The sequence below is a fragment of the Mauremys mutica genome, chromosome 6, assembly GCF_020497125.1.
Source record: "Mauremys mutica isolate MM-2020 ecotype Southern chromosome 6, ASM2049712v1, whole genome shotgun sequence".
Taxonomy (NCBI): domain Eukaryota; kingdom Metazoa; phylum Chordata; order Testudines; family Geoemydidae; genus Mauremys; species Mauremys mutica.
The window spans coordinates 62571358-62598138 of record NC_059077.1 but is presented as its reverse complement, the minus strand read 5'-3'; the positions used below and the strand labels follow the sequence as shown (position 1 = coordinate 62598138).

General features: G+C 37.9%; 1 long non-coding RNA gene across 1 annotated transcript in view; it reads right to left on the bottom strand.

Moving 5' to 3' along the window:
• LOC123372717 overlaps positions 1–26781 on the bottom strand; it is a 127815-nt gene that overhangs the window by 83069 nt on the left and 17965 nt on the right. The gene's annotated exons all lie outside the window — the stretch shown is intronic.

The window sequence follows — 26781 nt, the reverse complement described above, 5'->3', positions numbered from 1 at the left end:
GAGGGGTTACAGCTGAGAATCCCAAGAAAAGATTGCTATCCCCCTCTGCTTCAAAGGCATCTTCTAACTACCTCAGCATTTCTTATTGGCTAACTTAGGCAGCTCAGCGCAGCTTGCTAGCTTCTGTGAATCTCTTTCTTAGGTAGCTAGTTCTCCATGTGAATTGTATAGGGAGGCTGAACACCAGACTAAGGGCTGTGTTAGTAAATATAGTCCTAAAGACTCCTGAACTCTAAGCCTGCCTTTGACAATGATGCTGTCTAGGGCCTTGTGAAAATCACTTCAAAGCTCTGTCCTCTGTACAGGAAAACCTTACCTAAAGAACTGTTGTAAGAAATAATAAGCTGATATTTCTATCGATCTTTCCAGCAGAATAGTGCTATAGTGCTATGTGTTACTATCATTATATAGATATACCCTAATCATAGATCTCACTGTTAGTCCAAATACTGTCAGTATTCTAAGGGTTAAAATCATTCTCCACATAACATTTCTGCCAGAAAATCCCCAAGCAATTCTCCTTTTCCAATCCCAAACTTGGATGAGGCCTTGATTGGACTGGCTTGAATTTTTGTTGTTGTTTTTGGAACGGCTATGGTTTTTGGGGGAGGTGTAATTTACTTAATACACTAATTGGTCAGTCTCTGATCTTTTTGGACATTTAGCTCTAATAGTGGTGTCAAATCCAAGTCTACATTTGGAGGGTTTGGTTTTTTTTAAAATTGAGTTGTGAATTGATTTTGGGTGAAGTCCAATTTTCACAAACTATTTTTTCTTTACAACAGGAATAGCAAAAGATTAAACCTAAGATGAGAATGATGGCTTGTGATTTCCTATTATATCATATCTAGTCTCGTGATGCATGCTGTTCCCCCCCATTCCCCACCCCAGTTTGATCCCTTCTGAGGTTCATATACTGCCACAGACAAAATGCCACTCAATCAAGTGATGAACAGTGTCGGGAATCAAAATGAGCAAGAATGTCTCAAGTTATGAACATTGTCTCAGCATATGTCTCTAGGCAAGACAATTGCCATCTTGCAAAGAGGATTGAGGTTCCTTTTAGAATCACATCAAACCAAGCTCCTTTTCTGCTTGTTATAAGAACTGTGTAAGGCAAATTTTAATTGTTTAGCGTCCCCCCCCCCTTTATTTTTGTAATTTTGAATCTGGAGATATTGTAAAAGAATCTTTAAAAAAACTGAGAATATGAGGTTTCAAAAAACAAGATGTCAAACTGTATCTAATTACATTGCATTCATAATCCTATGCAAACTTCACTTGCACTGCAATGTGTGGATTTGGCTAAGAATAAATTAATCCCTGTTTACACATATCACGTAATTCTATCTCCTTTACCCTGAGGGACAGCATGGAGAATTTCAGAAGCATGAGCAAGCATGCTAATTTTGACAGAAATGAAGCAGATCCAGTTAATAAATGTTCTGTGTAACAATAAGACAGAGAGAAAGGGCATCAAGTACCACTCAGAGATCACCTCTCCCTCTCAGTCAGACAAGCAGTTCAGCTGAGTATCTTTGCTTCAGACACTCTTCTGGGATTTAAATCAATCTACGTAGCTATCTATTTCTTTATGCATACACATACGGGTGGGAGAGAGAGAGAGCTTCATTTTCAATAATGTTTCCACTTATTTGAGTGAACTCTCTGCTGCCTGTCTTTAGACAATGGCTGTTGCAGAAACAGCAACAGCTGGAAGAATGATACCCTACCAGAATCAGAGTAATACATTAGCTCCCATTTAGGATGTCAGATAGCTGTGGTGCTTGGAGATAAGTTATAAACGTGAATACACATTTTATGCCTATCTACGTTCTTTATTCAGTTGAACCTCAGGTTTAAAAGCATCAAATTTATTGCCAGATAAAAACAATGCTGAACTGAAATTATTAAGGTGAAGAGTTCATATCAGTAATTTAAGGGTAAAAACATTAAAAGGATGTTGTAATTATTCCCAGAACAAGCATTATAAATCCAGAAATGCATAGACAAAGTTTAACTTAAAAGAAATCCAAACACATTAAAGTATAGTCATACATAGTTAAGAAACCACCTTCTTTCTGTCTTGTAACACTGCAATGAAGTTATCAGACAATTCTGATTAGTGCATAATAATGTTTGTATTCCCAGATTTGATTAATCTGGATATAATGTTAATGACACATTAGATTGGTTTTCCTTTATGGGAACAGGATTTAGTCTTATGGTTCTAGCCCTTCTGGTTGTGAAGATAATTTTCTGAATGTGAGCTATTGCAGTGTTAGCTTTTGGAAGCTGCACACAGACTGAGACAATTTCTCTGAGACCTTCCTTTGATAGACACAATCCAAACACTGTCAGGGAAATGGTTAACATTTAGTCCTTGAGAAGAAGAAAGATCACAGGTGCATGCCCTCAGTTGCAAAGGAACCAGTTGGAAAGGGAACTCTGCTGATCCCAGCTGTGGTGAATCAGGTATTTTCCCCAGCATATTATAAGTAGTATAATGACAGGGGGGAAACTGTGTTAAAGGTCAGTTCCTTGTTTGTAGGAAGTGTGCGCTAGAAGAAACAACCTTTTTTCAGCCATCAGAATATAGTTGCACTAAGCAATTATTCTGGTTAATATAATTTAGAAATCAGAGTGAATGAAGCCTTTTCCCTTGATTTGAAACTTAAGCTGTGGAAAGCCTATCTGGTTGTTTTGAATAGGATCTAAAAAGCTTGTTTATACCAGTCAGTTTGACTTCAAAATTATGGTTTGGGTCCCTAGTCATTTCATTAGGTGACTAATAGTGAAGTCTAATTACAACAATTTAAGCTTTGGTCTTAGATCTAAATAACCTATATTTTAGACTTTCAAATTTAGGCAACAGTCACAGCTGAATTCTGTCTGTTGAGGGATACTCTGTGAATTTCTATTGAGTTCTTCTGGATTACATGTGGTATAAATCAGGGAATAATCCCTTATTATGACATTAGGGGCATATTTATTATCTTACTCTTCCCCTGCTTTAATTTTTGAATTATATTCTTAAAAAAGACAATGAGAATGATTGATAGATAAATGTGAGGTTCAAACTTTACAAATGAATAAATTTTTTACTGTATTCAAGATGGCTGCTAATAGGAGCTTTAGAAGAGAGTGACTGGAGCTAAATAACACTAAGGTCAAAAAGACATTTAGAGGTCATAATGAATCCTATATACAGTGCAGTTCTGAGTATATGGTGAAAATATTGCCATCAGGGTTTTAAAAAGTGACTTTCCGTGAGCAATAAGGATTGTGAGTTCAGGTAGTGTATTCCCATTGTTGGTGGCTTTTTCCATTTGCTTGTCAGTACTCTTTACTACATTATAACAATGCCACATTTGGTACCTTGGTTCATATATCACAACAGTGACTACAAGATTGACAAGGGCAGAGATATGACAAGGGAGAACAATGCATTTATGATCCAGTTTCAATACCACTGTTTTATTAATACCTTAATTAAAGTGATACAGCATATTGCAGAGAACTAAGATGAAACTAGCAGAGGCTCTGCAGCATTCTGCACCTAAATTCTTTTGTGTAGTGTACTGTATGTGAATTATTTGTCTGCAGTAGACTCAAATCTTGTAAATTCTCTTTCTCTCTGACATGCTTATAGTTTCCTGCCGGTACTAGTTCTCTAGTTCATTTCAGTTCTTTATAGTGTATTGTGCAATCTGTCTTTGTAGGTGTGATTCAGTGTGTCCAGGAAGGGCAAAGGAAAAAAGAGGACCCATGGTATGCCTTTTGATACAGTGTTTGAAGAATCTAGCTGAATTATGTACTTTCCTAACATACATTCAGAACCTCAATCCCTAAATCTATGTGATATAGAATATATGGTATACTGGTATCTAGTATTTGATGTGAGTCATAAAAAGATGTGATATTTAGGTGAACTAACCCATTTGCTTATATAAATCAAAAAGAAGTACCCCATATTTTATTATAGTTAAATGGACTTTCAGAGCTAATTCTTTTTCATTAATTTCAGTGGGATTATCTAGTCTGATTCTCCCACCAGTTTTATGATAGTGTAACTCCAGTAAAGGCAGTGTAGCCTTGTTCAGTTAATCTTCAAATATTAAATTAAAAGAAGGTTCAGAGGGTAAAGACAGTCACTATTTTACCTGCTTTGGAGAAAATTAATGTTAAATTTGATCTGCTTTTATCTGCTAGAAAGGCATTTTCTCTCCCAGTCCTTTGAATTGTAATATTAAAGCAGCACCCAAACAAGAGGTCTGAGTCTGTGCTGTGTTTCCCAGAAGTTCAGTGAACTCTGGGTGGGGAAGGGATGGACAAAGATGACTTTTGTGTCACGTTCCAGATTCTGGGCTTCTCTAGGGTTCAAAATGGCCTCCTATTGCTCTAATTTACAACAACCCACCTCAGACTGGGCTTCAGTGGAGCTAGAATGCCATGCTCTAAAGGCCTTTCCCATCCCACCCTTCATCCCAGTGGACTCCACACCTGCTTAAAGTGACTCACATATGTTCGTGTTTGAAGGATTGGGGCCTGTGTGAAATTATTTCCCAAATGAAAATGGGCAAGCTTGTCAGACAACAATTACTCCTGCTTCTTTCTGTTGTCATTCAGCATGTGTGCTGATGTCTCACCACTGCCACCTCCTTCTCATATTAAGATCCTGATTCAGACAGCACTTAATCATGTGCTGAAGTCCAATCCTTTTCAGGGCAGCATTTCAACATTTATTGGAGTCTCACTGAAATCAGATGGTATGTAAGCATATGCCTAAGGTGAGAGTGATGGTTTCCAGAATCAGGGCCATGTATTAAAAAGCTCATGAACCCTCATGCAAATCAAAAATCATGTTAAGTAGGTGAGATGAAAGAATAGTCAGTAGAGGTACTGTGTAATTTTATTAACTGATGATGTTAACTTCACTTTGATATCTATAAGAACTCCTTCCAGCTGAAACAAAACAATATAGCTGCTACTGGCTTGGTCAGAAAGAGGCTTCCATGTAGTTCCTGTGGTGGAGCACCTCTTGAGGACCACAAAGGTCATGAGTCAAACCTCAAATGAAACAAAATACAGATCTCGTATGCAGCAAGCTGAGCCAGGAGGTGGAAAGCTGCCCTCATTGGTTAAGTCTGGCCTGAATTTTGGAACACTTACTTGACAGACTCAAGACACAAAATAAACAGAGACCACAAATTTCCTGTCATATAAAATGAAGGATGGTTCAGAGGGAAAAATGCATTGTTGCTTTATGGTTACATTTCTGGCCTACTCTGGCTATTGCTGAGAAAAAAGAAGACATCCCAGCTTTATGGGTTTCTGATTATTACGCAGATCATACACAGTTGCATGCAAGTGTGTGCTAGCTAGAAATCTATGTATAATTCACAAGGTAATATTTTACTCTGCTACCTCAGCGATAAATGAAAATGATGCATTTATTTTAAATAAAATTATTGTCCCTCATTCTAATACCACCAAAAATGATAGTTGAAAATATTAGTGTAAAAGTTTTTCCATAAGATACTTTCTAATTATAGGATACCCCTGTCTTGAGTTGGGATACAGGAATTGCTATCTTGTATTAAATATTAAAATTAAACTATTCTTTAAGCCAAATTGGGATACTTTTGATGAGAAGCCTAGTGATGAAAATACTAATCTTACTACTTACTCTTCCTATGTAATTTAATCGATTAATTGGCACTGGCTGTCCATCAAAGGAGACTCACGATGGCTCCTTTTGTGTTCATACACTAGTAACCCCACACAAAAAGTTTATCATAACATGACAGTATCCTCTGAGACTAAACAGACATGCACAAAAAAGTGTGGGGGGGGGTGTTTGTTTGGTTTTTTTGCCATTGAAAACTAGGCTATTCTGAATTGAGAAGATTTATATTAACTCCAGAGACTCTGGAGTCCCATAGTGAACCAATGCCACTGTGCATTCCTGGAACACCTGATTAGAGTATACTCTAATGATCAAAGCCAGGCACTTTGATATTTACATATGAAATGGTGTGTTTGTGTGAGAGAGAGAGAATTTCCACAATGGCAAACAACCAAATCATTTTTATTGTGTCAGTTTTGTAAGGTTTGCCATAAACAAATGGTATTCTTTTGCTAGAAAAATAGCAAAACTCCACAGGAATGTATTATATCTATAAAATGTAAAACAATGCAGATATATATGTCAAATATTATTTAGATGAAGGGGGGGAGGTTTTTTTGAAAACATGAAATTTTCCCACTGACTGCTATTCATAATTATCCTCATAAGAAATATTTTAACTGAATGAATGTTTTTCTTTTTTGTGGTATTTGTCCTAACTATTTGAACTTTCCTCTACCTCTCTCCCTATTACCATATGTGCAGTACATGTTCTGTTTGTAAATAGTACTTGGAATATTTCCATTTATGGATATATATATTTTTTGGTTTCAAAAGCTTAAGAAATGCATTCAAATGAGATTTTAGAGATTCAATTAGTGTATGTACAGGTTTATTTCTCATAGGTGAGCCTGCCATCCACTTTTTACTAAAAAAGCTATTCAATTCATAACAAAATCATGCTGAAATGGCAGGGCAAAGCAATCACTGGTGTCTAGGAAGCTATTTGCTGTCGCAGTATATGAAAAGTTGACATTTTTGGCTCACTACTGCCTCACTGTGTATTATATCTGAAATTTCTTAATACAGTGTGAATAAATTATTCTTTAGTTTATCAAGCGTTAGGTTAAGGGATGAATTGATCACAGTCTAGAAGTACCTAAAAGGCAGAACTCTGATAGCTGAGAGCTCTTTCATCTAGCAGAAAAATGCATAAAAAAATCCAATGGCTGGACATTGACATTAGATAAATTCAATCTGTAAATAAGGTCCACGTTTTTAATTGAGGGTAATTTACTGGAAAAATTTACTAAGAGAAGTGCTGGGTTGTCCATCACTTGAAGTCTTTAAATCAAGATTGGCTGTCTTTGTAAAATATATGCTCTAGTTCATCCAGAAATTATTTAGTATGGCAATTATTGGGTGAGGTTCTATGGCCTGTGTTACGCTGGAGGTCAGACTAGATGATCAGAATGGTCTCTTCTGGCCTTAAAATCTATGAATCTATGAACTAATATTTGTATCACTCACTTCTAATATCCTATATTACACTGGAGCATGTATACATGTAATTATAGCCTTTTCTCAGTTGCTTCTTTAGCTAGAAGGAGTTGTGCTATATAGATTTTGAGGGAGATGTGGGGTGTTGGGTTCTGCTGGCAGGAATTTTCCTCTTGCTGATTTTGTATGTATTTAGACGTGGATCATTACACAAGTAGTAACAATATGTAAACTTCTATACAAAGGAATTAAGCATTGGTATCTGTCCACATTTGTAGCAGAGGGACTATCTCTGCATGAACTGAAAATTCAGAACATCACACTGTTCAGAGGATTTTAATAATGATATTTCCAGCCCAAAAGAGAACACTGAATTCATGGACAAATAGGGGAAGAAGGAAGTATAACTAAGAGGCCTCCTGCTTCTTTTCACATTGTCACTTGATATCAGAGAGAAGAACAGAAGGAAATATAAAAGCACATAGTGTTTTGCTACTTACTGGAAATAGAGTTTCTGAATTACCAGCCCATTTCAAGCTAAAACACTCTGTCTCCCATCATGACAGGCCAGAGTGACTGGGCATGGTACAAGAGGATTCAAATAAGATATGGGGTAAAGCAATCTTCTTACCAAGCTGTGGTGTTCTCTGGCCCCAGCAATGCTGAGACTGCAGTAGTTCTTTCTGCACCACCACTCTGAACACAGGAATACCTAAGGGATCAAATCAATGGCCTCGCCTAACCCTAGTGCTCATGGAAGCTTCTCTAAAGAGTCTGAGGTGTCTTGAAGTAGAGATGGAGGTAGAGATGGTGGAAGCTGGGTGGTTGAGATTGGGTAGTGGATAGGCCAGGGCAGGACCTGGAGGGGACACACATTGTTCTTCCTACTGCCTCATGGAGATTCCCTAGAGAAGATCAAATAGGCCAAGGCTCTCTTATATTTTTCTGTATCTTTCCAGGGGGTCTTTAGCTCTGAGGAAGCTGAGAGGCTGCTGGAGCCCAGAGCTGGTGTGAAGATACAGGACATCTACATGGATGGCCTTGGCCTCCCTGCACATCTCTGCCAGATCCATGTGGATCCTTGTTTAGCCACCAGATTTAGGAGTGAGCCAATTGGCTTTTTTCACAGTGGAGCAAAACCCACAGACTCCCAGCAAGACAACATGAGGAACTTCCATGTGTGGATGATCACACATTTCCTTCCTCTGAGTCTCCTCAGGCTGTTTTATTTGTTTAGTGGTGGTTTTCTTCTATGGGAAGTATGAACTCAGCCTGAAAAATGAAATGCTGTCAAATTATCAGCACAATACTGAGGTAGCAAACTGCCCATCCTTAAGGTTGTAAACCCGACTTAAAATTAGAGTTGGAAGAAGCAGATCAGTCACAATTAATCAAGAGGAGACTTTTTCTATTTTTAAACCAATGTGAACACTCATCGCCTACATCTACGCTAAACACCACTTCTGGCAGCATGTATGGTATGTGTAAGAACATAAGAATGGCCCTACTGGGTCACACCAAGGTCCATCTAGCCCAGTATCCTGTCTTCAGACAGTGGCCAGTGCCAGGTGCCCCAAAGGGAATGAACAGAATAGGTTATCATCAAGTGATCCATCTCCTGTCATTCATTCCCAGCTTCTGGCAAACAAAGGCTAGGGACACCATTCCTGCCCATACTGGCTAATAGCCATCGATGGACCTATCCTCCATGAATTTATCTCAATCTTTTTTGGACCCTGTTTTGGTATTGGCCTTCACAACATCCTCTGGCAAGGAGTTCCACAGGTAGACTGTTTATTGTGTGAAGAAATACTTTTTATTTGTTTTAAACTTGCTGCCTATAAATTTCATTTGGTGACCCCTAGTTCTCGTGTTATGAGAAGTTGTAAACAACACTTCCTTATCTACTTTCTCTACACCAGTCATGATTTTATAGCCCTCAATCATATCTCCCCTTAGCTGTCTCTTTTCCAAGCTGAAAAGTCCCAGTCTTATTAATCTCTCCTCATACAGAACCCATTCCATACCCCAATCATTTTTGTTGCCCTTTTATGAACCTTTTCCAATTCCAATATATCTTTTTTGAGATGGGGCGACCACATCTGCACACAGTATTCAAGATATGGGCGTACCATGGATTTATAGAGAGGCACCATGATATTTTCTGTCCTATTATATATCCCTTTCTTAATGATTCCCAGCATTCTGTTCACTTTTTTGACTGCCACTGCACATAGAGTGGATGTTTTCAGAGAACTATCCACAATGACTCCAAGATCTTTCTTGAGTGGTAACACCTAATTTAGACCCCATCATTTTATATGTATAATTGGGATTATGCTTTCCAATGTGCATTACTTTGCATTTATCTGCTATTTTGTTGCTCAGTCACCCAGTTTTGAGAAATCCTTTCGTAGCTCATCGCAGTCTGCCTGGGTCTTAACTATCTTTAGTAATTTTGTATTAGCTGCAAATTTTGCCACCTCACTGTTTACCCCTTTTTCCAGATCATTTATGAGTATGTTGAATAGGACTGGTCCCAGAACAGACCCCTGGGTCTAAATGCTGCAGTGAAAAGCAAGCTACGGTGTGCAGCTACATGTGTCAGTGAAAGGCTCTGGCAGAGGGAGGCAGCAGGGAAAGGCCAGAGTAGAGATTGATAATATCAGCTGTCTGTGTATGGCTATCAATGGGGACATTGTTCCATGAAATATATGTATATCAGAGTTCTGTAGTTGTCCAGGAAATACAAAACAGAAAACCCCAACCAGTTCACATGGTTCAATTTAAGGAAGTCTATTTCTGTGAATGAGGGTCTATTAAACTGTCATAAATAACTGCAAAACAAAACAGATAGAATGCACTTGGATGTATGTTGATCCTTACTGAGATGATTTACACATAGCATGCATTCTGAGCACAAACACACCATCCAACATTACTAACCATGAAACCCATAAAATCATCAGTGTATTGCATGCCTTACTGTCAGTTCTTCACGGAATAGGTATCATCATATTCTAGAACTCTATGTTTAGGCCACTTCAATTCTCCTACATTTTTCACAAAAGAAAAAGAGCCTTTTTGTGTTACCTTTCCCCACTTCCTCCCTGGTGTTGGAGCCTTTCCCGGGTGGCAGGGAAGGGCTCCAGCTGCAAGGAGCTGTCAGAGGTTTTCCCTCCAGTGGAGAAAGGCTAGAGCAACAGGAAGTTGCCAGAACTTTTCCCCACTGCTGGAGTCTTTATCTGTGGGCAGGGAAGGGCTCCAGCACGAGGCAGAGTCTTTCCCTGCTGCTGGAGTCTTTTCCTGCAGAGGAGAGTCTCCAGTAGCTGGAAGGCAACAGGACACTACAAGGCTAAAAATAGCAGTGTAGATGGGAATGCATGGCTTGGGTGGGTAGAGAATGTGTAGGAAATGTACTCATATACATACACACACCCTTCAGGCATGTCTGTACTCTATTAGCTTAAGCCATGCCTCACCGTCTACCCTGTTACTAGAACTGATGCAAGGGATCTACCTGAGTACATAAACTACACACCAGCCACCAAAAGAAGCATGCAGGGTAGACATGGTCATTGTTTTTGAGGTTCAAGGCTTAGTTGGATAATCCCTCTCCCCATCTTTTATTAGCCTGCTGCTCACACTGACTGTTCTCAGAAGGTCCCCTTATAATGATGAGATGTTTCAAAGTACGTAAAACACCCAAATGTTTAGCACTACAAGCTTTTCTGTCCAGTAAAGGGCATCATAGTCACTGAAGCCCCAAAGCATGTCAAATTCAAGCTAAGCTCCACCACATGCTATTACTAAAAGATGAGGTCTTGAATGAAAAAAATTATCCCGCTCTGCTAAATTGTGTAATCAATTAATTACAATAGTATCTGTACTGAACATAGTTTCAAGATAAGCTACAAAAAGACCTCCTTGCTTTGAAAAATTCAACTTAACTTTCTAAATAAGATTAATGCACATGGTCTACCCAAATTATTCCTGTCTCAGTCATGGACCTGCTCTTTCAACAATATTGGTACTGGCAGGTATACAAAAACACTTTCACACAGGCAGGCTATGGGTTCAAATTGAATTTTTAATCCAAATTAGGACCTGCATTAATTAAAAATCGTAAAAGGTTTTTTTTTATTTTGGTTCCCTAATTAAGATTAATGATGGTGGCTCAAAGAGTTGATACCAAGACAGTGGCATTAATGCAGATCATATTTCTGTGCAAACTTCTCCATGTAATTCCAAATGCTATTTTTAGGGAGGGAGAAGGGAGCACACGTTTGTGTAGGGATACTATAAATATGGACTGTACGTGTACGGTTTCAAGCTTACAACAGGGACTTTGTTTCATGAAGCAGATTATACCAGAATTATGTAGCTGTCCTTAAAAAAAAAAATTCACATGTTTCCATTTAAGGGAGTCTATTTCTGTGAATGAGGGTCTATTAAACTGTTATAAATAACTGGAAACAAATCAATTAGAATGCACTTGGATATATGTTGATCCTTACTGAGATGATTTACACATAGAACGCATTCTGAGCACAAACACACCATCTGGAATTACTAACCATGAAACCCATAAAATTATCAATGTGTTACATGCCTTACTGTCAGGCCTCCGCAGAATAAGGATCTTCATATTCTAAAGCTCTGTGTTTAGACCTCTCCAATTCTCCTGTACTGAACATTTTTCATTTTTAAAAAAGTGCCACTTTTAATTGTGTTGTAGATGCAGTTAAAAAGAATTCCTCTGAGGGTGATGAAAGAAAAAAGGGAAGAAACAAAAACAAAGCTGCTATTACATTTTTCCTCCCACAGCTGCTTTGTCAGTTTTAGACAACTGGAGAAATTATATGGCAGATTTTGTTCCATACTTGGTAACATGTGTCATGCTTGAAAATATACACCATTTGGGGTAAAATGATTACCTGGTTCCCATAGGGTTCCTTTAAAAAAAAAAAATCACACGAACACAAAAGGCACTTTTATACTCCAAGACATACATGTTCCTTATGCAAACAGAAGTGGAAAATTTAGCAGTCTGTTAGGTAAATTCAATTCTATTTCTATTAAGAGCTCTATTTGTGAACGATATTATTTATACAGCTGTGAATTATATTAAAGCACCATAATGATTATAAAAACAAAATTACAGAATAACCCAACTGAGCTAATTGTTATTTGAACAGCAAGTCTCAGCTATGTCTTGGTTTTGCACTGAATTCCTTTTTAGAAAGCTAGTAATGATAGTAAATACCTGTTTTTTAGGGCTGTCAAGCAATTAAAAAAAGGTATCACGATTAAATGCGTAATAAAAAAAATCATGATTAATCGTGCTGTTAATAATAGAATACCATTTATTTAAATATTTTTGGATGTTTTCTACATTTTCAAATATTTTTATTTTAATTACAAAACAGAATGCAAAGTGTACAGTGCTCCCTTTATATTTATTTTTTATTACAAGTATTTGCACTGTAAAAAAACAAAAGAAATAGTATATTTCAATTCACCTAATACAAGTACTATAGTGTAATCTCTTTATCATGAAAGTTGAACTTACACATGTAGAATTATGTTCCAAAAAAACTACATTAAAAAATAAAACAATGTAAAATTTTTGAGCCTAAAAGTCCACTCAGTCCTACTTCTTGTTCAGCCAATCACTCAGACAAAACAGTTTGTTTACATTTATGGGAGATAATGCTGCCCGCTTCTTGTTTACAATGTCACCTGCAAGTGAGAACAAGTGTTGGTGTGACACTGTTGTAACCAGCGTTGCAAGATATTTACATGCCAGATGTGCTAAACATTCATATGTCCCTTCATGCTTCAACCACCATTCCAGGGGATGTGCGTCCATGCTGATGATGGGTTCTGCTCAATAACAATCCAAAACAGTGCAGACTGATGCATGTTCATTTTTATTATCTGAGTCAGATGCCACCAGCAGAAAGTCGATTTACTTTTGGTAGTTCGGGTTCTTTTAAGTCTTTTAAGACTTCTGAAAGCATGCTCCACACCTTTTCCCAATCAGATTTTGGAAAGCATTTCAGACTGTCAAACCTTAAGTCAAGTGCTGTAGCTATCTTTAGAAATCTCACATTGGTACCTTCTTTGCGTTTTTGTCAAATCTGCAGTGAAAGCATTCTTAAAATGTGCTGGATCATCATCCAAGACTGTTATAACATGAAATATGTGGCAGAATGCTGGTAAAACAAAGATGGGGACATACAATTCTCCCCCAAGGAGTTCAGTCACAAATTCAATTAACACATTATTATTTTTAACGAGTGTCATCAGCTTGGAAGCATGTCCTCTGGAATGGTGGCCAAAGCATGAAGGGGCATGCTAAAGTTTAGCATATCTGGCACGTAAATACCTTGCAATGCCGGCTACAAAAATGCCATGCAAATGCCTGTTCTCACTTTCTGATGACGCTGTAAATAAGAAGAAGGCAGCATTATCTCCTGTAAATGTACACAAACTTGTTTGTCTTAGCGATTGGCTAAACAAGACTGAGTGGACTTGTAGGCTCTGAAGTTTTACATTGTTTTGGTTCTGAGTGCAGTTATGTAACAAAAATATCTACTTTTGTAAGTTATACTTCCACAACAAAGAGATTTCATTATAGTACTTGTATGAGGTGAATTGAAAAATACTATTTTTCATTTTTACAGTGCAAATATTGGTAATCAAAAATAATATACACTTTGATTTCAATTACAACACAGAATACAATATGTATGAAAATATAGAAAAACATCCAAAATATGTAATAAATTTCAATTGGTATTCTAGTGTTTAACAGTGTGATTAAAACTGTGATTAATCTTGATTAATTTTTTTAATCATAATTAATTTTTTGAGTTCATTACATGAGTTAACTGCGATTGACAGCTCTACTGTTTTTATATTGCTGTTTTTCAAAACTCACTACTAATTGACTTGTGACATGTTGAAATTAAATCTTGTAAAAAACGAGGTTTTATTTTTCTGTTAATACATTCTCTGTTAAAGACACACCAAAATGCAGGATCTAAGGTTCAGACAATGTAACTTTTGCCATAGTATTAAAAATTGTATTAGAAAAGGTATATGTGCCAATTTCATCATTACCTGCCTGTGGTAAATAATCCCTAGATCTGGGGGAGGGGAGAGGAGGCAATAATATTAAATGATTAAACAAAAAAAAGTTTTCTTTATGCATCATTAAAAAATGTTGTTCTTAAATTCTTGATTTTTCATGACGATATAACAAGAGGTCTTATTCACTGCTTATGCCAAAACAGGGGCCTTTTACCCAGAAGAAATCCAGCCAATTCAGCCAATTTAATTCAGTTGGCTGGCCAGAAAACTGTGATCCTTACTCCTGGATGAAGACTTCACTGCTATCCAGTCATTTCTTATTTCAGTGTTAGACTAGTGCAATTTACTCAGTCTGGGGTTGATGAATTGGCCACCTGAAAGCTCTGCTCACGAAGTACATGACAGGGTCTTACTTGCCAAGAAAGATAGGCATGACAATTGCACATGTGTTCTACAAACTCACCTGGCTACCTATACATTTCCAGTTTTGTGGTACAGCTGCATCTATGTTGGGGGGGTGCAGCATTCTAGATGTAAAGTCCAAGAAGAGGCATCAGTTGGAAGCAGCTGCAGTTAGAGCTGGTTGGAGAATGGACGTCAGACTGAACAGGGGCTGATGAAGTAAGCAGCAATCCTCTCACTGCTCTAACTGGATTTGTCATTACTTTATTTCCTCATTGGTTTTTTTGATACATTTAAAGTGGCTGGCCAAGATTTTCAAAACTGAGTTCCCATTGAAATTAATGTGAGAAGCTGGATATACAGCATTTTCTTTTGATTAGGCCACTTATTTAGGTGCCTAAATAGGGTTGGGCTGTTAAATCCATAAGCGCCCAATTTCGAAAATCTTGTTCAGTATGGTTAAATTGAAAGGCACGAATAGCTGATTAGATTTTGGGGGACATACAGTAATGAGAAAATAATTGGTGGGATATCTTTTGATAGGATGCTTTCGAGTGCAAAGCAGTCAGTGAAGCAGCATTAAATAAAAGGTGTCTGGCTAAAAGAAAGAAAGAAGAAGAAAGTAAACAGAATGGTAAAAGTGGTCATGTGTGGAAAAGTTAATAGTTTCTGCTGATAAAATTGTGACTTTGAAGTTTAAGTACAAAGGCTGCAGCAGTATGTTTACACCAGTGCACTGAAGGCAGTCACAAGGAATGATCCATTTCCCTAACTCTATTCAGAAAAGAGACATTTGCTGTCATGAAAGACTTATGTTTCCCTCAAGGACCAGGTGACATGAACTATGCAGACTTGACTGAAATGTAAACAAACATCCTAGCTGAGAGATCTAAGTTTCACTTAAGACAACAAAAAAAAGGAGAAAGCAAATGTGACTTTTCTGTCTAGTTTTAAAAAGCTGCCCATGGCCTGTTGTTTTGGTAACCACTTTGTGAAAATGTCCTTTGGGATGACTTTGTGATCAGAAACGCAGAATTAATGGCTTGAACCAGAGTCCATTGAAGTCAGTGGTAGACTTTCCACTAACTTTATTGCATTTTGGAACATAGGAATTTCCATACCGGATCAAACGCACGGTCCAAATAGTTCAGTATTCTGTCTCAGAAAGTGGTCTGCATCAGATGCTTTAAGGGAAGGTGCAAGAACCATATAGTAAACAAATGGGGCATAACCTGCCACCCATGAAGGTCATATTCTAATTCATAATAGTTAGAGGTGATCTTAAGCCCTCTGAAGCATGAGGCTTTTATTGAATCCAAAATTATTTTTTGCATCAATTATTATAAGTCTGGATATTTTTTATTCTACATAGACATTCAATCTCTCTTTGGCTCTTACTAAGTTCTTTGCCTCAACAACATCAGGTGGCAATGAGTTCCCCGGCCGAATTACATGTGGAGTGAAATAGTATTTCCTTATATCAGTTTTAAATTTTCCATCAATTTCAATAAATGCCCCCTTTATTCTTGTGTTATGAGACAGGGAGAACAGAAGTTCCTTAACTACCTTCTCTATGCCATTCATTATTGTATACATATTTATCCTTGACTCTTCTTATCTCCTTTCTAATGTAAATAATCGATTTTTTTTTCAATTCCTCTTCATATAAGAGTTTCTCCATGCCTTCCAACCTTCCTGGAACCTCTCTAATTTGGCAATTTTTAGACAGGATAACCAGTACTGCAAGCAGCATTCCAGATGAAGATGAATCATTAATTGATATAATGGCATGATAATATTTTCAGTACAATTCATTCCATTCCTGTTTCGATCAGGCCCTACGGGAGAAATTACTGAGTATTGAAACATAAAGGAATTTAGCATGGAAAACCAGTGAGTATTGCTTTGATGTTGGATACTACCAAGGAAAATGAGAAAATATCTCTGCCAACAATATGAATATGAAGAAAGGAATGTTCAGTCCATAGACAAGGAAGGCATTTGCAGTCACTACGCCTAAGGCCTGGTCTACACTAAGGGGGGGGGGTCGAACTAAGGTACGCAAGTTCAGCTATGCGAATAGCGTAGCTGAACTCGAACTACCTTAGTTCGAAGTACTCACCCGTCCAGACGCCGCGGGATCGAAGTCCGCGGCTCCCCCGTCGACTCTGCGGTGGTGGAGTTCCGGAGACGACGGGAGCACGTTCGGAGTTCGATATATCACGTCTAGATTAGACGCGATATATCGAACTCCGAGAAGTCGAACGCTAGCCGCAGACCCGGACGGTAAGTATAGACGTACCCTAAGATAACAAGTTTGGGGATCCATGTTTGCATTGCAGAGAATTTTTTTAGAGGCTTGTCTACACCATGTAGCAGTGCACTCTAGAGGGGTGTGAACTGTAGAACGCTCTGAAGTTTGACACTCTAACTGCCCCGTGTAGACGCTACTGACGTGCTCTAAAAGGTGCCTAATGTGCATTAACATAGTTCAGTTTGAAACAGTATGACTTTAAGACACACTAGGAGCTTTATAGAATGTGTCAGCAGGTCATGGGCACTTAGAGTTCAGCCCTTTAGAGCACTCTACTGTTTACACCCGCTGGTGTGTACTACCACACCGTGTAGACAAGCCCTGTGGGAAGAGAAGACATGCACATCATTGCCTCTTATGCACCACAGTGGAGAATGGAATTCAGTGAAAGAAATCACCCTTATCTAAGCATAAGAAGCATTGCACCAGGCGTGTAGTCTGTGAATATGGAAGAGGCAGAGTCCCTGCCCATAAAGAGATGGCTTGTGATTTCTATTCATTATTCAGGTCCATTTGAAGTAAAAGATATACAGGACTCTGATATCATCTACAGGACATAATGTACAATTAATTTTTAGCTGTGATCTCATTGTGTCCTCCTTTTTCCTAGTGGAATTTATCTATTTTTATTTTTGTACCCTATTTTCTTCTTCTCGTCTTCCCTATCTCGTTGAGTTTCTTGTTCTCTCCTAATCGTCCACCTGTGGGTTAATCTTAGAGAGAGAGATTCATTAGGCTTGTAAGTGACTGCTACAGTTAAGGTTTTATAACAGTTCTCAACCTGGATTTCTGTCACTTACTCTTCTCTGAAACATTCAAATTTTGGACTGAAATTTTCCATGATTCGTCTTTGCCTGCTGGTGATATTTTTGTGAGCCTGAACAAAAGGTGTTCAGCAATTTCTGAGTGTGAAGACAATGAGGAAAAATACATTTTTCCAATTGTTAAAAAAAAGACTGTAACCTTTTTGGACTAGCCCTATGGCTAAAGCAGCAGAGGTTTCAAAGATGTGATGGCCTTTGGCCAGGCAGAGGCATACAAAGAGAGACCCTATATGCTTTTACAATTCCTTTAAAGTCCCTAGAATAGCTTTCAGGTCATATGTTTGCATCTACAGAATACATTATGGTGTTGGGGCAGTAGCGTTATTTTATTTTATGTGCTTTGCCACTCATTAGAAACAGTCATTCCAAATTCATGAGATAAAATCTTTATATCACACCAGCAACATCATGAATGTTATAAATAGATAGATCTGGATAAATGTACTTACAGAGAGAGAGAACCAATTGATAGGGAATTATCTGATATAAATTATAGGCTGTACAGATAGCAAACCTATAGTTAAAGTTGCTGGACACTGTTCTTTATAAGACCCTGTTTTCAGTTGCTTATAACTTAAGCTATTTGAGCGGAAAAAAGTTCATGCTGGTGTTTGTCTCTGACTGATTTTTAGAGAAAAAGAGAGTTTCAGCTAAAATGGTTCAGCTGTTTCCAAGAACAAGTTTGGGGGAAAATGCATTGTTTTGCCCATATTGTAAGAATTGTTTTAACTGTTTCATTGAGCAGTTCTAGCACCCTCAAGCCTTGGAGTAAGAACCTGAAATTTAGTGGGGGGGAAATAGAGGGGAAGGTCAGTCACCTTGTTGTCAGGAATGTGTCATTTGCTGTTCCTGTGAAAACATACACAAATTTGACCAAGTTATAAGCCTGTGAAAAACTGCAGATTTGTTAGAGTTTGGCACAGGCTACCTTAATTCAGGCACTACCTAACTCCAGAGTGCTTCATTTTGCAACTTTAATGTTTTGGGATGTAATGAGAGAGAGAGAGAGAGAGAGAGAGAGTGAATTACTTGACCCACCATTGAAATGCAACGACTTCTGGGGTGAACTTGAATTTAACCTTTGTGTCATGTTTGCCAGCTGCATTCTACAGCTATTCATCATTTTCAAAGTTCAAGTGAACCTTAATTCCTTTGTTTTAACACTCTAAAATATGAAGTAGAACAGCTGGTCAGACTGTTCCCTCTGTTTATCCAGAGGTCAGAGGAAATGTGAACATTTTCAAATCCTGTTAAGATGCCTAAAAGGTAAGACAATCTCTGCTCTAGTTCAGTTGGGTACTGGATTCTCACTGTCTCCCAGTATTCTATTTTCTCTCTAAAATTTGCTTAATATTTTTTTCTTATGTCATCTGTCCTTGGGGGTTCAGTATCTACCTTGCCCTCTCCCCTATTTTTTCCCATTCCCCCCAGAGCCATCAGTTCAACCTCTGCCCAATCCATTCTCAGCAACTCATAGATCCAACAATCCATCCATTCTCTCCTTTGATCCATTCTCTGCTTTCCCCCTGTTCGACATACACACACACACTTCAATCAATTCTGTGCCAGCAATCCATCCTGTGCCTTCTCCCTGGTTTACCAATCAATTTTCTGGTCCCTGAACATTTCTCTGCCTCAATCAATCTCCTGTATCCTAGGCCCCTAAATAAATTCTCTTCACAGACCGCCCCCCAAATCAATTCTCCAGTCCATCGTCTGTTCAGCCTCCAGTGCATCCTCCATCTCAGTCAGCCCCATTAGCTCACCCTCTCCTTCACTAGGTAAATGTTCAAATAGTTATTATTACTAATAAAAAAAGCCAAATAACATTTGGCAAAATTTCCCAAACTGTTGAATAAAACCCACTATGTTAAAGCTAAAGAAAATGCAGTGTAACACCACACAGTATTTTAAATTCATTTGGCAGCTATCAGGGGAATGGATTACATACCCTGGGACTAAATAAATAAAGTAGGCATTCAATAAATTCTCAGATATTTGACATTTGGGCATTACATAATCTGGCCTCAGGTATATGCACACAGGGACTTGCGGGTCCTGCAGTCCTGGGAGTCATTTGCTGCTCTGTAGGCCAATAAAACAAGAGGTATCTTATTCCAGGGAACAGTGACAATAAGTCACTTGCTGTTTGTTATAGTTCACGGGTACCAAGTACTGTGAATCACTTTACTTCCTGCCTTTAGTGAAAGGGAGTTTGGGCTGTGGTAACTGGGTGTTAGTTCCCTTACACTGCCATCCTGCCAGCCACTCACGCACTTTCCTATCAGCTGTGCCAGTCCTTTCTTTGCCTTGCAGGTTAACAAGAGGTGAACCCCACTCCCCGGGTCGCTTTGAAGTGTTCCTCTGTGATATTCAGCCCCTGGATACATACAGAAATCCCAGATCCTCTGCTTCCAGTGCATGCCAGTTTACCAGGTTTACCTTAATTCTCTGCTCCTGTGTAATACACAGCATTTATATTAAAACAGAAGAAGGTTTATTCAAGAAAGATAAGAGGTTTTAGTAGAAACAAGGGAGAGTGATGGAAACAGATTGTTACAATACAAAAAAAATAATAAAAGCAAACTAGAGCCTACACTTATTAATAGTTACCTTTCCTAACTAAGTTAGCAGGTCCCCCCACTCACCCCGAAAAAAAAATCAGTCTGTTGCAGACTGTCTTCCCAGGAACTAGGATCCGAGCCTTCATGAAACAACCCTGCTTCGCAAGATGTCTCCTCAGTGAATGGATTCAGAGTGCCTTCACCCTGTGATATACTGAGTCACTTTTTTGTCTTTATTCACAGCCAGGGCAAGCCCCCTCACTGTCATATCATTCCTTTTTACCTCCAGGTGCTTTCGATGTTTATAGTTTATCCTTGATGGTTTTCCATTGACTTTTCTGGATTGTTACAAAGGTAGACAACTGAGCAATACATTACATAATTAGCTAGCCAGGGAAGGACGACAGCTTCCTCCTGTTTGAACGGACCATCCCCAAGACATATGATTCCCTGGTGACTCACTTTCACTTCAAGACCATAAGGCATAGTTTTCAATATAGTTACATTATTCCTCAGGTATTACCCATACACACATCTCACAATGATTATGAGTACCGATCAGTTACAAGCTTTCAGTAGAGACCTCATATGCAACCGTTCATGGACAAATACCATGAGAGTGATGAATTAGGTATAGTGAGTTTGTTCGGTTTGAGATAGAAGTTTCTTGTAAAGACTAGTGAACCCTTTGGTCAATGGCACCACTGAGCCCATGTCACACTATCTTTTTTTCTTTTTTGGGGGAGAGGGGGGCTAAAAATGATCATTTTATAGCATTGTTTATCCATTTATAATCTTCTGACAATGACTGAAAAGAAGTCTGACTAACAGCAATACCTTTTCAAGAGAGCCTTCCTCAAAAGAAATGTGGCAGATTTGATCATTTGGGCATCTGCATGAGATACAGTAAAAACGCCTGTCCATGAAGGCAAAGGTCACCATTAAAGTCTACAGGTTTTTTTCTTGCAACCAGTGGCCATTGTTATAGTGTGTGCAGTATTCCTTTTGCTTCTGTGTACTGAGTTTAGATAATGGTTCTAAGTTTGTGGTCTAGTGACCATTGGAGGCCCAGGAAGCTGGCTTGCCACATGTTGCTGGCTCTTCTCCTGACTATCAGCTGGCAAATTACATTAAAAGAGTTAAAAATACATTCCTAATATTACTTCCCATATAAGCAATTGTTGTGGTTCCCACACAGATGATCACTAATGGAATAAGAAGTGATCTGCACAACTGTGAACAGGAGAGGTGGTCTATGACACTACTTCTCTATTAAGATATGCCTGTAACTTAAGTTTGAGAACCCCTGACTATATCCATTTTCTATTTTTGGAGTATATGCCCATTTTCTTGCAACAAACAATCTTACAGTATGTGGCATTTAAATCCATGGAGCTATGACAATTAATACCAGCTGAGGATCTGCCTTATGTACTAAGTTGTAATAGCTGATTTGTTACAAAAAACCTCTTAATTAAGACAAAGTTAAAATGAAATATTAACATGCTACATCACACATTACTTATTCAGGATCTGGCCAATATTCAAAGAACCTGACTAAGGATTCTAGCTTGTTGCTAGGGTGCACTCCTCCTCTGAGTGCACTAAATACCTGTCATCTTTTTGGTCCTCCTGTTGTGTATGTAGCTGGTGTGAAAGCTTTTTCATTACAAGGACAGTCTGTATTTTGCCATTTGTTTAAATTATCTTTTTGTAAATGTCATAAACAGATAGTTAAGGGTTAATGCCTCTTTTACCTGTAAAGGGTTAAGAAGTTCACCTAGCCTAGCTGACACCTGACCAGAGGAACCAATGAGGGAACAAAATGTTTACAAAGGAAGGAGGGAAGTTTTCCCTTGTTTAGAGTCTCAGTTTCAGCCGCAGTGAAAAAGATCAAGGAACCAGCCTCTTATCAGAGTAGTAAGTTTTAGAAAGGGATAAATAGGTTTATGTTTATTTTCTTTGTAACTTGTCTTGGTACCATTAAGGGAATTATCAAAATTGGGTATTTGGGTATTTTTTGTGTAACTAAATTTGTGCCCAGGGGAACATCCTCTGTGTTTTGAATCTGTTGTCTGTGAGAGTAGCTGGTATGCTAATCTCTCCCAGAGGGTTTTCTTTTACCTTTCTTTTCTTTCATTAAAAGCCTTTTTCTTAATATCTGATTGATTTTTCCTTGTTTTTAGATCCAAGGGGGTTGGATCTGGATCCACCAGGAGTTGGTGGGAGAAAGGAGGGAGGATGGTTAATTTCTCCTTGTTTTAAGATCCAAGGGGTTTGGATCTGTGTACACCAGGAACTTGGTGAAAAAGTCTCTCAAGGCTACCCAGGGAGGGGAAGGTTTTGGGAGGAAAGGGAGTGTTCCAGACGGAGGAATCTGGATGGTGGCAGCGATACCAGATCTAAGCTGGTAATTAAGCTTAGAAGTGTCCATGCAGGTCCCCACATCTGTACCCTAAAGTTCAGACTGGGGAAGGAACCTTGACAGTAAAGAATACACAGATGTCATGACAGAAGTTCCATACTCTGAATTGAGATCTACAGCTGTATATCTGTATATATACAGATTTATATAATGAGATCCCCTTTATAAGCAGGTAATCAGGAATCAGTGAGCTATAAACTAGCAGGAGGACTAGCTGTGCAACTTGAAAACAGCATTTTTGAAATAGTCAAGAATACTTTGTTTTCTTTGTATATTTGAAAACTCAAATCCCACTTGAAGCTATTTTCCCAGTTTAGCCTTTAGTGACTTCTGTATTCATCTGCAGTTCTAAAGAGAGCCAGGCAGTCAATCAAAGACGCTAAAGAAAAAAGAGTCATTTTAAACTGTTTAAAACAGCTGACCTAGACAAAACTTATATACACTAGACTACAGTATTGTTCTGTATGCTTCTTGTAGATGCTAGCACTTTTTAAAGAACCACTTATACAAGTATTTACAAATAATGATAGGATGCCAATCATTCTGAGTGTTATTTAGCTTTAGAAGCCCCAGGACAAAAGTAAAGGTCAATTTTGGCACATCATTTGGAAGCCATACAAGTTTTATATTCAAATTTGGTTGAGAAGTTATTAATTACCATTCATTTTAAAGCATGAAAGTTCACTGTATTCATTTCCAGAAGCTGGAAATTTATTCAAATCAAGTTTACAACTGTTCTATATACTTATACACATTATACATATACAAAAGCCCAATTCTCTGAGGCTACCAGATTTTCATTTTGGTGGATAGATTTCTCATGCTGACCCCAATACCCATTTGTCACACATTATTCAACACTACACTATAATGGCACTATATATAGGGCATCTTAAGCCATTTTGTGTCTTTTCTCCATCAGTTTCTGCTATGCACACCCATACATTTCACTCTTGAGCTGGCTATTGGAATATTCAGGTAAACACACCTCTGATCCAGACAGCTTGGTAACTTCTTGAAAAAGGACATTACTGGTATTATGCATTTCTTCCATTTCAATTAGTATCTATATATGTGTGTTTCTTTCAGCAGAAGAAAGCCAACAAGTATGATTTAATTCTGATTGCCTGTTGTACTGTAGTAGTATGTGTACATAGAGTAGGACCTGATTCTGTTGTGAGACCAGAATCAAGCATCTCATGTAAAGAATGCTCCCTGCCAATAGTAATTCTAATTGTAATACTGGAAATACCTGTTGGATTACACTACTCAGAATCTAAGACCAATGATTAGTTGTAGCACAACTTCAGGTCTCTGTCTTCTCTTACCAAAATTATTCCCACACGTGTACCGGATACCACACTTCTAGTAATACTCCTCTGCTTCCCAACTTGCTCTTTTTCAACTCATCCAAAATGCGGCTATCAAAATCTTATTCTTCTCTTGCCACTTACTGAATTCATCCCTCTTTTAAAGCCATTCCCTGGCTTGCATTAGCCTTTTGCATGAAAATTCTAGTTCCTTGTCCTCAATTTCAAGGCCCATAAAAATTCTTCTTTTTCCCATTTCAGCTCTCATCTCTTCTACAGTTCTTTAAGATGACAGTACATTTTCCAATCTACCTGGCTTAATGCCTCTTTTGTTTCCTTCCCCCATCCTATCCACCAGACTTTTTTCCACACAGCCCCAATGCTTGGAAGTTGAAATTCCCTCCAGCTCCTTGTTCATTCAGAAATCTCCTACTCTTTAATTCTACTTCTTCCTGTAATTTCCTTTGGGTAGGGTAGGGAAAGTACCTTCTACATTCTCTCTGGCACTGTGCACACCAATAGCACTTAATAATTAATAATGTAGGTGTATATAGCATTTGATGTGCATTGTATGTAGATACACCCTTGGGGCTAAGAGCTATGTATTCAGCTGCTATGACCATTTCACTGAATCTAATGGGCTCCACACCAAGTATTATAACTCTGGGGAAGCCTACAGAGTAGTGCTTTAAGAGTTCATACCAGAAGTCAGTATAACACTTGAAATTGATTTATCCACTGGGAATATTGAACTTCATTGCTATGGTGATTAAAGCTTAATTTACATTTTTAAAAGCATTTAAAGGACCTATTTTTAAAACATTTTAAAGTGTGACATCAAGCTGATTGTCCTACTCTGATAAGTTTACTTTAGAAAGAATGGAATTTTTCTGCTGTGTTGCAAATGATTATGTAGACAAAGGAATCGTTAAAATGCTTTTTGCTGTGTTAAAATTGATCGAGCAAGTACAGAGGTTCCAAGTCTCCCCAATTAAGCTTAGAAATTGTTTTTTCATTATTTTTGAAATCCAAGGGAATTCCTTTTGAAATGAACAAATATTTCATATGGTTAAGTATTCATAAAATGAGCAAAATGAAGAAAGTACAGTATCTGGATGAAAAATATAGAGTAAAAAGGGATAAGTAAATAAGAGATTGGTTTTCTTTGGTTTTGGCAGCCTGGATGAATATTCACCTGTTGTTTTTACTTTTCTAATTGGTCTTCATACTCATCTGGGCCAATATTTCTTTACAAAGTTAGTATGGGAATTAGTCAAGTTAGTGTTTATTTTATTCAAAGGCATTTGAATAAAAAAGCTCATGCGTATTCTTTCATAGAAGAGACATTCAAGGATGAAAATGATTTCCTGAAGTAGAAATGTAAGCAAAAAAGAAATCTAATTTCTTTATCTAACAGTCTTTTGGAACATATTTGCAAAAATCAAAAACAAAAAACATCCTGCTGCCACTACAGACAATGGGAGTTTAGGCATTGATTTCAAGGGGATAAAGATTGGGATGTAACTGATCTTGTTTGGATCCAAGTGTGCATTGTGTGGGAGATTTTCCAGGCCAGTTAAACTAAACTCTCTTTCTCTTCCCAATCAGACAGGTTAAAATTAGAATAGCATCAAAAAACCCAGCATTTCTGCCGGGAGCTGTAAGTGAAAAAGAGTTTTACATTTTGCATGAGAATTCTGCATGTCTACAATTTATTTTCCATTAGCTTTATATTTATGAAGTAATAAAAATATAATAAATATTTAGCCATATTTTCTCCTGCATTCTTGCATATGTAGGAAAATCTACAATTAGTATGGGGTACCAAACAGCAGTTTTTAATCATATAATTCTCAAGTGGAGGAGTATTATATGCAGTATAAGAAGGAAATATATTATTGGTACAGGGTATTTTTACATTACATTGTTATAGAACAAATTATGTTTACTGTTAAAGTTAGAGGCTGCCACAGCCCATGTAAGAATAACAAATTGTTATTTTTCTAGTTGCTGGAACAAGGATCTTGAAAAACTGATATTCCTGCCATTTTGGAAAGAACAGTACAACTCAGAGTTAGCTTTTTGGATCCTTTTTTAATAATCAGTGCTCCATGTACACTCCATCAGTTTCTCTACCTTAGAGCCATATGCATTGATCACAATGCTCACATTTTATTACTTTTGCCTTTGCTGAAATTGACAACAGCGAAGACGTCTGATGTTTATGAATAACTTTGAGATGGAAAAACTATTACAGGCCACTGCACTTTGCTCCACCCCTGAAAGAGGTTGCACTTTGGAGCAGCTAAAAAAATAAGGACCAATCCCACCTCTAGTAATTATTTCCTATTCAAACAGTTGGTCCAAGTTGATTACAGTGCCTCACTGTACGAATATAATATGTTTTGCATCCCAGTGACTCACTCTGAAAAGAGTTCCAGGATGCTATATGTATGCATACTGTGAAGACACAACAGTCTTTATTCTCCAAACTCTCTTAACATAAAACTTATTTTTCATAACATTTTTTGTTTTCATTTAATTGGTACTTTCTTCTCTTCCTTTCCCATATTAGTTCCCATGAGCCTGTCTGGCTAGAGACTGGTAGGAAGAGACAGCTGTAAGATGCTAACCCTGAAACTCAAAGAGCAGGTGGTTGGGACTAAGGGACTTATTCTTGCGGGTTCAAATAGTGGAGCATGGTGGGAAAATGGA